This window comes from Ambystoma mexicanum, chromosome 4q (genome assembly GCF_040938575.1).
Source record: "Ambystoma mexicanum isolate Mex_15411 chromosome 4q, UKY_AmexF1_1, whole genome shotgun sequence".
Taxonomy (NCBI): Eukaryota; Metazoa; Chordata; class Amphibia; order Caudata; family Ambystomatidae; genus Ambystoma; species Ambystoma mexicanum.
This window is the reverse complement of record NC_090928.1, coordinates 1,051,422,496-1,051,435,274: the sequence shown is the minus strand read 5'-3', so window position 1 is coordinate 1,051,435,274 and position 12,779 is coordinate 1,051,422,496.

Genomic DNA, 12,779 nt, shown 5'->3' with positions numbered 1-12,779 from the left:
TCAGAACCTGTGTGCAGCACACTGGGCTACGTGTGAATGACAGCTCTGTCAGATGAGCTCCTGATGAAACTTCAAAGTATCTAAACTAAAAGTCTGCCGGATTAGCAAACATAAAAGGATTGTGGCTAAAAGGAATACAGCTCTCAGTTGTGTTTTTGATCCCACAGATTTAAATCTAAGAAAGTAATGTATGTATGTTATTTGATGCAACAAGTTCGGGTTTTGCTGGATTTTAAGACATTAAGAATAAATTAGCCTGGTTGAGCAGCAAGAAATGGAAAAACAGGTTTCTCCCAAGGGGAGGGAAATCCTCTCAGCAGAAACTCACTGATAGATGATAATTGTGGGTTAGGCCAGACTTTTGTCTACAGAAAGACAATGAACAATGGCAGATCCTCCAGCCCAGGAAATGGACGTGTGAAGGGGTCTTAAACTGCTCCTGGAAGGAATTCCCCAAGGGAGGGGGCTGCTCCTGGACTCCAGGGAGAGACAAAAGGGCGGACCGTTCGCTGTTAAGAATGAACAATGAACAATTTTTAGAGACTCATATCTTATTATCCAAAGGGGTGAACAATATAAAAAGGCAGAGTTGTTAGTCTACTTTTTGGCTGCATGTTTCAAGAGGCGGTGGAACTGTGTAACATATTCTGGACAAGAATGGCAATATATGTGGTTTTATGTGAACTGTGTTAATGCTAGAATTGTTAAGATGTACACACACCTCCCTATGGTAAACACACACATTTGTGGAAATTTGCAGAACGTTTGGAAAATGTGTTCATGGCAAAAAGTCCTAAATTATGTAGAAAGGTGAAACAAGATCCCACAGCTGTGGGATTTCGATGAACAGATACTACATAAAATATGGAATCTTTGTGTGTGATTTGTGTAGAGGTTACCAATGTAGAAATATGTATTTATGATAAAATCCGATTTTGATACTAGTGGCTAAGGGGAGGTTTCTAAGGATTGTAAAGCCAAACCATAAAATGTGACATCATCCGTCCTTGATCCAATCACTCAGATTCAAGGTGGAGATGAGGTCTTGATCCAATCCCAGCTCACAGGGGCAGCTTGGTTAAGCTGGCAAATACACCCATTTTGTGATGTCATTTGAAAGGATAAATAGAGACAGCTGACAACACATAGGAACTCACTGATTCACTCACTTTCCTGATTCCGGCGAAGCACTTTGTTCCAGCATTCAACATCCAGCCTTTAACATCCTCCCATATCCAGATGCCAAGAATCTTGCCAAGCAGTAAAGAACTATTGATTTTCAGCAAGGCCTAAATCCTCAAACTTATTCTCACAACCCAGTGGAGTGCTGTGGTGTGGGAAAGCCTTCTGAACTAGCATCCTGAAATTATCTGGCTTGCTACCACAAGGCTTCCCTGGTGAACTCGCTATCCCACTGATTTGAAATACCCAGAAACAAGAAGGGCAGATCCTGTGCAAATCCGGTGACCGGCCTAGCTGAACCAGTCCCGCGCCTGATGTGCTATCCTTCCTTGACAGACCCAATCCAATGACCAGAACGACAGTCCAATTTAATTACAAAGGACTGTAAGTATGAACAGGAAGAACAGTGACCCCTAATATATCTGCATTGTATGATCCCAATCTCAGATCCATCCCATCTTTAACTCAGAACCATAGTATTGCTAGAACTATCATTGCACTGACTTTCTCTCATCTGTGTTACTAAACCCTAACTTCCAATTGACTTGATTAAGAAAAGTAATTCCTAAACCAAACGGAAACTAGAGTATCACACATGAATGGGTATGAGCGGCCGTAAATAACTGATTCCTGTGTGGCATTCTCTTTTTCGTAGTCCTTAATATAGCATAAGGAAACCTATCTGTCATTTTTAAACCCGAATTCCTGTTTTCCATTCTCGCGCCTATTTTGGAAAAACGCCTCTTACTAAAACCTCTATAACTCCCTCCATGTTTATGATAGAGGCGGAATTTCAACTCCCACTTGTACCTAACTTCCTTTCCTATCTAAAGAACCCAAAACAGTGTGAAACAGTGTGATGGACCCGCTATATCAAAAATCGGGAAAGAAAGGTTTGCCGCGATTCGACATTTTGAAAGGTTTTACACGTGTGAGTTAGCTTTAAATTGTTTCCCATTTTGATTTTGGGATTTCAAATGTTTTCTGTTGACTAAATCATTGCTGGTGATTGTTTTCATCTGTGCAAATCAGCTCCCGTAGGAATTTATAATCATTTAAGCATTTTTGACCACATTTGGTGTTTTTGCTCAGTTCATTTCAAAGCCATCCTGACAGGTGAAAAGTCAATTCTGTTTTTCTCTTGTGTTTAAAGGGGGAAGGTGGGAGTGATATTCTGTTTGATTTGTGTTATTCCTGAGTACCTGCTCTCTCCTCACATCTATTTAATTGCCTATTGGTGGGTTGAGGGGTCTTGCAGGGGGAACCTCTAACCATAGTGCTATCTGTCCCAAACCAACCCAAAGGTATTCTTTTCTGTGCTGCATTTGTGTTTGTGTCCGTTAATTGATTCCTAGTGTATTAAAGATATTAATATCTAAAGTGTTCTGACACCCGATTGGAGATTTTTGTTACCTATTAAAATATATTGTGATTTAAATTCTAAATACATAAATAAATATTTACCTTTGCAAACTAGCCTGATTCCTGGTTCAGTGTGACCATGGGGGTCTCAGGAGAAGGGTGTGATATGAGTGTTATATCGTTCAGAATATTGAACTTATAGATAAAAATAAATACAGGTTTCATTTGCGCACTACATGCTGGGCGTGACTTGGGTGTGTGCTAGATTGAAATCACTTACAGAACTGTCAAAAGATAATTCCAAGGAAGGTTCATGCACTTACGATTTTTAATTGTATTTATAACATTTTGAAAAGAGAATCCCACGGAAGATGTATACCCTTAGGATTTTCAACTTCATTGCATGTGAAAAGAACCTCAGGAAGGGAGTCTTTTCCCCGGGAGTGAATTGCAACACCTAGCGGATACGCTTATCCTCTTGGGCTATAAAGAACTTTGCTATTCTTTTCGAACTTTTGTTTTGGTGGAGAGAAACCTGGCTATGGGAGCCATTCCCTGAAACTCTGATCACTATATATTTGAAATCTCTGTTGGATATATACCTTTTTGTTGAACTTGAACATTTGTGCACTTTTCGAGCCAAAGACAATAACCATAGCAGTGTATAGTTATTTTTAGAATGAGAGGGCTAGAATAGGATTTTGCACACATATCTTGTTTGCTTTGGACATCTTTACACATGACAGATCCATAGTGGAGGTAGGGACAGTGAGGGATTTCCCAATTCCCTTTATTATTTTAATACATTTTGTAACCACAAACATACATCCTCTGTGTCCGAGTCACAGTCCTGGTTCCTCACATTATATTTATATACCACTCTTCTTAAGTTTGAAGCATGCACCCACTTAGGTTAATATTACCTTTGTTAGTCACCTGTTTTTTATATAATTTTGTTTGTTTCGTTTTGTGCCTAGTCTATGTCCCCCTTTTGTTTTCACACCCTGATAAATTGGCTCATTACTTGTTCACATCTCTGTACTATTTTATAGGCTCCCTTCATGGATAAGTCCTTGCCACCTATGAATGCATTGTTGCAAGTCATTTCCTATTAAATTTGACATTCTTGTTCTTAAAAATGATACAAATACAAAACATACAGATACAATAGTAACATTCCAACTTGCCATATTGAGCAAAGCACATTAGCATCGACTAACCATATCCATTTTCTCCGATAGAAGGTTATAATGCTACTATCATACTCCTTAGAACTCCCACAGGAGAAAGGCAAACCGGCTAAATAGCACCAATGAGGACTCCTGGCTGCTTTTGCATGAAATCCAAAAGCATTTTGGGAACATAAGAAAGACCCCACATCTTTATATTTTGACAAATATGCCTGTGATAAAAGGTGTGTAAGCTTAAATCAGCTGTGTCATCATTTTCTTTTTCAGAACACTAACAGTAACAGGTTGTAACCATGAACCATTTGCACTCAGGATTCACTCCATTGAGGTCGGTCCTGCTTCTCTCTTCCAGAAATAATGTGGGTGAGAGGGTAAGCCAGGACTAATGATAAGGATGTGTTTGCTTGTGGGACTGGGTGTATGCCCAGTCCTAACTTCACAGACATACTTTTAAGACTATGGGCCTCATTACAAGTACTCCGGTCCGGAATTAACACTTCCGGTAAAACCATACCGGCACCGTTTCCATGTCTGCCCAATCATGACCCGCGGCCCCGGTAATAGCACCACCCTAAACCGCCACCGCGGAAATAGGGGTCCAGTTAAGTCCGTCTGCACGGAAACCCCTCCGTTACCATCAACACGAAACACCGTGAGCATCACAACTAGCGCGGACACAGAAATACCGGCAAAAAAATGGCGTAAATACCGTGATCACGGTGGCGGAACCGCCGCCACCGCGAACATGGCGTTATACACTGCCTGCTGAGCTGAATCAGGGCACAGTTGCACCAAATCAGCCCCGCTGGACCTAGCAGGCCACTGGGAGCCTACAAAAGGGCCACACCCAGCCTAACACAACACAGAACCATGCAGGCAGCAGGTCTAGTAGCACTGGGACTGGGCCTACTCAACCAACAGGCAGCACTGCACATGGTGGCAGTAATGGCGCAAAGGAGGAGGCGTAGGCGGAGGAGGCGCAGGTGGCATCCAGCCAACCCTGCAGCTATGGCAAACCCCATTGCCCAGCCAGCCCGACCCCGCCGCCAGCCAGCAATACCACGCATCCGGGCCTCACCCTGGAACCTCATCCCAGGACAGATCCACACACTATACCGGCTGGACCGTGCAACAATCCTGCACATCACCGCCATGATTGAGGACATCATCAGCAGCCTAATTGACACCCCCACCGCCACCCCCCCGCTCTTGAAGGTTGTCTCAGTACTGCATTTCCTTGGCACTGGCACCTATCAACACACGGTCGGTGAGCTGCACGGCATATCACAACCCTGTTTCTCCAAAATCATGGTACAGGTACTGGATGCCCTGTTGCGCCATGTGTCGGAACACATAGCCCTACCCCGCACCCTCCCCGAGGTCATTGCCACCAAGTTGGCCTTTCATGCCATTGCAGGCATGCCAAATTGCATAGGAGCAGTTGACTGCACCCACGTTGAGCTGACAGTACCACGTGCAATTGAGGCGGTGTTCCGCAATAGGAAACAGTATCACTCTTTGAATGTCCAGATGGTTTGTGATGCCATGCAACTGATTACACACTGCTGCGCACGTTTCCCAGGCTCATCACATGACTCAATGGTACTGCGGAATTCCACGTTGCAACGGTACATGGAACGCTATGCCGGACAAAGCACATGGCTATTGGGTGAGTACAGCTGACGATGCTACAACCCTGTCGAAGTGGTGTGTGTGTGTCCAGGCCAATGAGCATTGTGAGTGTGCCGCTGTGACCGCACATGCATCACCCCCCTTCCATCTACCAAATACACAGCGGATGCCAAACATCATGAAGGAAGACATGACAGGGCACCACAATGTGCCCGTGCACACGCTGGCACAGCCAGTCCCGTCACTGTCCCATGAACCTTGTGCCACTGCAGACACCCACCCTCAATTGAAACACTGCCTCAAAAGGCACGAGAGGCATGTAAATGAGACGACGTGTATTTACTACTTCCGTACAGTGGAGTCACTCTGCCATGTGTGGACAGCACTGCACCGTGACATGCACACAATCAAATGTCACCCACAGGGTACAGTAAACATGCAAGTTAATGTGTAGGCCCATATCCAGTTAGCGACATACATCGTGATGCCCAAAACATACCTCCATACACTGCATGGTAGATATGCATGAATGAATGATGATACAAGAATGCACAGCAGCAGATGAGGACATGATGCCACAAACACTGACATGTTCCCCCATCTACATCCCATGTAGGTGATGCGGGATATGCACTCACGCCATGGATGATGACACCTGTACGGAGACCAAGGAACAGGCATGAAGAGGCATACAGTAGGGCACATATCCGCACAAGTGGAATGATTGAGAGGACTTTTGGACTGCTGAAGGCCCGTTTCCGCTGTCTGAGCAGATCTGGGGGATCACTGCTGTACAGCCCAGTGAAGACGGGTAAAATCACGCTCGTATGTGCCATGCTGCACAATATATGCCTGCGCAGGAACATCCCGATGCCACCAGACGCAGATGAGGAAGATGGGGATGGGGATGGGGATGGGGATGGAGATGGGGATGGAGATGGGGATGGGGATGGAGATGGGATGGCACCGCCTCCCCCTGGGGGTCCACATGATGGCCAGAGAGCACGGGATGCCCTGATTCGCATTTACTTTTGAGTCACAGCACATTCCCAGAAATGCACGAACATGGTGACGACAATGAATTAATAGTTGCACTGCAAAATAAATGATCAATGTCCACACATGTATGTCTTGATTCAAAATGGTGATGCATTGATGTAATAACAACAGGGAAGGAGGTGCATTGGTTAGGGAAGCTGTACACCCGGGGCCACCCACCACCCAAACGTGCCCACCCCCATCCAGACCCCATTGTTCAAACCCCCAAAACTACCGACCCCACCACCCAAACGTGCCCACCCCCACCCAGACCCCATTGTTCAAACCCCCAAAACTACCTACCCCACCACCCAAATGTGCCCACCCCTCTCACACCCTTGTAGTCCACATGTGTTCTGCACTGCCCCACACACATGCCATCACTTCCGTGTGCGCTTCTGTGCCTGTGCAACCTTGCCCGAGGGACCCGTTAGCCTACTCGAGCGCCTCCTTGGACTGGCAGTAGTGGAGCTGGATGGGGTGGTTGTGTTTGATTGGGCAGAATCTGGGATTGAGGGCATCCGTGCCAGATTTGCCTGTTGGCCAACCAACATGGCCTCTACAAGCCTGGAGGTGTGGTTGTTGCCCTCCCGCACATGGCGTGCAAGTGTCACTATAGTGCTCGCAAAGCGTCCGATGGACCTCGACAGGCGACGCACTGAGGCGCTGTAGCTCTCCCTCTGCAGCCTGGATTCCTCTAGCTGCCTCTCCACCAGCTGGGTGAGGGCAGCCTGCTGGTCCTCCATCCGCTGCATGCAGGCATTCAGTTCGGCCATGGATGGGGTGGGCGACCTCATGGGACTCCCCAGTGATGTGGGGCTGAACTCCAGCTCATGGAAGGAGCCCAGGTCTTCCAATGTGGGCATCTCCCCCTGTGGCCCCATTTCCGAGTGCTCTTGCGGGGCACTGTTATCACTGCAGGCCGCCCCCTCTGCAGTGCTGCTGCCTTCGGTGTTGTGTTGGGTGGCCATGATAGGTTCCCGTGGCACCTGTCTAGACTCAGGCAGTGTGGAGACGGTGGGGATGTCGGTGGTGGTGGTGGGCCGCACATCTGAGGTGGCTGGTAATGTGGCCAGAGGTGCAGAACTGCCGGCAGCATCCTCCTGTATGGTGGTGGTGGCTTGTGTACTTGCCGGTGCAGATTGGCTGGCCAGTTGTGCAGTATCACTGTCACTTGAAATGGCTGTGGGGACACAAAGGGCATGCAATTAGTGTTGTTGTGGTGGCAGATGGGTGCATCACATGCGTCATTAAGATTGTACGTTGAACAGTGTTAGTCACATGCATCTGATTGCTGGTGTATTCATTCTGTGATATTGTTTCGCCATACGGATCATGATGGTTCCTTTGGCCCACACATGCACTGCCTGGGGGGGGTTGTTAATGGGTCCTTTGGCCCACACATGCACTGCCTGGGGGGGGGGTTGTTAATGGGTCCTTTGGCCCACACATGCACTGCCTGGGGGGGGGTTGTTAATGGGTCCTTTGGCCCACACATGCACTGCCTGGGGGGGTTGTTAATGGGTCCTTTGGTCCACTCATGCACTGCCTGGGGGGGGTTGTTAATGGGTCCTTTGGCCCACACATGCACTGCCTGGGGGGGTTGTTAATGGGTCCTTTGGCCCACACATGCACTGCCTGGGGGGGTTGTTAATGGGTCCTTTGGCCCACACATGCACTTCCTGGGGGGGGTTGTTAATGGGTCCTTTGGCCCACACATGCACTGCCTGGGGGGTCGGGGGGGGGTTGTTAATGGGTCCTTTGGCATATTTTCATGTGGCATTCATGTTTGGGCACTTACCGGCATCTGCAGGTGGGCTCACTCCTGCCTCAGCCTCCCCGATCCCATGGATTCCCTCTAGGTGGAGGACGCTGCTGCAACGCTCCTCCCATGCTTGCAGCCTCAGTGGGGAAGGGGGTCCTCCGCCTGTCCCACTGCTGCGTTGGCAGTGCGTGGAAATGAGGTTGCGTACCCTCAGCCTCAGGTCGTCCCACCGCTTGTGGCAGTCCTTCACGCTCCTCGCTGTCACGCCCACAGCGGTGCACTTGCGTGCAGCTTTGGCCCACACCTCCTTCCTCCGCTGCTGTGTGGCACGCCGTTGGTCGGCGCTGAACAGCATCTCCGCATTGTCCACAATGTGCTCCACCAAGACGGTTAGCTCCGCCTCGCTGAAGCGCTGTTTGCGCTGCCTCTGAGCAGGAATCCTGGCAGACATGCTGGTGGTCCCTTTTGGCTTCTCAGAGTTAGGATTGTGCTTGTTCTGGATGGGAATGGATTGTGCTTTTATATGATGGCCGCCTCTCTGTTTCCTGTTTTGGCGATCATGGTATTTCCGGTTCCGTGTCCGTGGCGGCGGAGGCGGACACGGGTTTAGCGCCACTTGTGGCTGCGTTATTTCCATTTCCGTGATGGCGGTAACAACGTTTCCGAGTCCGTGTGATGCGCGCGACCGACAGCGTGTAATCGGACGGTTTTTCCGCAACCTTGCGGACACGGAAACGTTTTTACCGCCGTCACGGATTTTGCACGGTCCCAAACTGGCAGGTTGTAATGAGGCCCTATATCTGCATAATTGTGGCCAAGCAGTTTCAACAAAGCACCCATAGTTTCAGTGCAGTCTATCATAATTACTGAGGCAAATAATTAAGTCAATTTCGCACCCCATGTTATTACTTTAGTATGATAAGTAAACACCCCTTTGAGGATAATGCCCTCACTACTTTGCTGTCCTTGAACGAGGAGCAGTGGCTGCTTATGTCATTGTAAATACACAAGAACGAGAAAATGACATTCCTCTAGCTTATTTACAATTAGTGTTCATTTTCCAGAGCCAAATCATACACAGTGGAGACAAAATAACAACATTGGAAAGCAAGTACAATGCCAATCCCAAACTACAGAAGCTACAGAAGAGTACATACAGGTCAGGAAGGAGCATTGGATGAATTGTGCCTTGCACAGTGCCTGCTATGAAAAGCACACCAGAATGTCAGTGCACATGTATGCATGAATTCTGTTTATGTGGGATGAGCACAAAATTGGGACGACACCTACACCCAGGGATGTGCATTTTTTATTTTCACATGCTAACGCAAATGAAAAAAAGATTCAGCGCCCCCTTCCCAGCCACCCTTTTTGTTTCATCTGTGTACAGCAGTAGGATACACTTCCAATGAAACGATTAAAATTGCCTCAGAGGAGAAAACCAAAACTTGCCGAGCCCTGGAACCTGAGTCTCGTCAAATCACTTCGCCATACATTAACTCATCAAAGACTATAGCAGGTGCTTACACTCATGTACTTCCTCAACCTTTGCTGCTTTAACATCTGCTTTCTTAACTTGCTTTGAAGAAATTGCCTCGTTTGGAAATGTTCTTCCTTTCCCAAGTGCACCACCCGGGACAAAAGAAAACGTTTAAAGAGATGTTACTTCCTACAGGACATACCCACCGTAGGAATTGTCTCCATTCTAAATCAAGTATCTTAAAATTCATGAATGGATAATTCCCTTTTTAATGATTTTAAGTTTAGAATACGTAACAGATAAATAGGCAAATCACATGTACTATTCAGGCCAAAAGAAATGCAATCCAAGATTCACTTTTTGTTTTATAAAGTGCACAGAGCGAAGTGTGTTAGGCAAATGTATTTATGGTTATGGAGTGTTGTGTGGTCCCTTGTTTTCGGTTGCCATGTTGCTTCACATCGCTGGTGAACTGCACCAGTAGAACACTCCCTGACAGCCCCTCCCCTGAGCTGTGAATACCAAGACAGAGCAGCTTTGTTTGTCAAACCAAAACGTATCACTATGCTAACCGGAAACAAACGAATGAACAAGACAACTATTTATGTTAATCGGGCTATGGAAACCTGTGTTCATGGTTGCCAAAAAATCTATTGGCTTTTGTGCATGTTTAAAAAATATAAATTTACATTCCATTTTCATTGTTACCCATTATAGAATGTATCCATTATTGAAACCTTAGTGGAGTGATATTATGGTTGCAGTGCAAAATCTAAAAAACATTTGAATGCACCAGTTATTGTAAATGAACCAAACATAACGCTCACACACAACACGCGCTGCTAATATCGACACACGTCAAAACGCAACTTACATCATTAGTGATGTCACTGATGAGATCATATATCAGAGTTCGGTGGTTGTATTGTACGTTGCCATGCTCACTGGAAATATCAAAACCACTAAATTTGAGATAGAGCATGTTCATTGGAAAGATATCAGGGACTGAATTGTCAGTAATTCTGATTTTGTTGTGTATGGACTTGTGTGTCCGTACATAAATTATATATTGTCAGCACTGTTAGCACAGTAAAATATGCATTATTAAACATATTCAAGCTATAAATAATGCAGGTACTAACTACTCAAAAGCCACCAATTTTTGTGAGCCACATAACCAGATAGAAATGTTTGAAAATAGGTTAGTTTCCCCTACCATGAAAAGTCAACAGGCAATCACCATTAAGTAAACTAGAAACAAAACTGAGTATTCTATTTAACAGTAAAGGTCCGAACAACATTATATCACTGAAGAATATTGTTTGGTTGCAGGTGCAACTCCCTAAACATGAAAGGAAGTACACGCTGCAGATATTTTTTTTGCATGAAGATTTGGTTATTTTTAGTGTCAATATTTGTGTCATTTGTTGCCGCATTTCAGGTCCTGGGAATTAGTTTCGCCACATTCTAGAGAGCACTAGACTTGCAAGTACGTGGTGGAATGAAGAGCAGCAAAGACTATTATTACTGGTTTCTTTTAGCATGAGGGCCTCTTGCACATTAGCCAGAGTCCTGCCATTTTGAACTAAGCCCCGTCACAGTTGTAGATTTCTGCCATTATGGGCCTATGTACTTGCATTTAATTAAAACGTAGTCCTTCTTCCTCCAGTGAGCATTCAGCGTGTCAAGGTCCTTGGAAGAAGGGTGAGGTGTGCCACACAGATTATTAATTGTTGCAGGGCCAAGCTGTTCTCAGAAGCTTTGAGTGAAATGTACAATAACGGGTTGTGTTCTTGATGATAAATACAATAGTTGTGATGGACATATTTTGGTGTGAACAAAGCATTGAGTGGAGACAATGCCTAAGTGTCAACTAGATCTTGGATATAATGCTCCCTATTGTGGGGATTAATTAAAGCCCCCAATTAAATTAAACCTACTGTCCAGGTCAACACCATCAACACCCTCAAAAGGGTTCTCTCCAACCAACTGGAGGATACAGCTGAAATTGCTAAGCAGAGGTCTTTCCAGGTTTCAAGCACATGGTCGAGGAAAGTATCAATCTTGCTAACGCCTGTGAGACTGAGTAGCAAAAACAAAAATTGAAGCATGTGTTCCTGGAATTCCAAGATATCTTTTCAATGAACTCATACGACAGTGGACGCACATCCACTCATTCACCCACCATACCGACGGACCCCAAGATGGCTTCAGTATTTGTGAAACAATGCCGGTTAGCTCTCGCGTCCATGGAGTCACTCAGGGAGATTATTAAGAATTTAGAATCCCATGGGATAATTCGTCTCATCCACAATACCTTCAACAACCGGGTACTGGGGATACTCAAACCAAACGGTCAATGGAGACTATGTACACACCTGAGGGAGCTGAACAATTGTGTCAACATGTCAAGATGGCCACTTACGTACATCAATCAGGGGCAGGCACAGATCCAAGGGTCAAAGGTGTACAGCATTATTGACGTGACCAACGGCTACGGGGCATAACTGTCAGTAGAAAAGACCAGTACAAGCTTGCTTTTTCCTTTGGGGGGCAGCAGTACACATGGACCTGAACCCTCTTTTGATACATCAACTCTGACAATGAGTTCAACATCTTTCTACATAAGGCCATGCCTGACTTGGGCGAAAGGGAGATGTTAGCCTTTGTGGATGATGTACTCATCAAGAGAGGTGGAGGAACATGTAGCAGAAATCCGCTATGTTCTGACCCAGTTGCAGAAAGCCAGAGCAAAACTGTCCTTTCACAAGGCACAGTGGTGTAAGACCCGAGTCAACGTCTTATGGCACGTGATCACCCCTGAGGGTCTTAATCCCCAGGCAAAGGAGGTGGATGCCTTATTGAAATTAAAAGACCCTACACTGCGAGAATTACAATGCCTTCTTGGACTCACTAATTCAGCTGATTGAAGACTACACAGAGGTGACTCACCCCTTGGTGCTTTTATTTAAGGCCGGAATCAAGTGGGAGTGGGGTACGGCACAAGCCAAGGCAGTTAAACAACAGGCTCCTTGTTTGGCTTACCCCATGAAAAAGGAGTTGTTCTTGGAGACAAGAGTTCTCAGACACTTTCCTAACATCAGTGTTGTATCAAAAGCATGACAAGGTC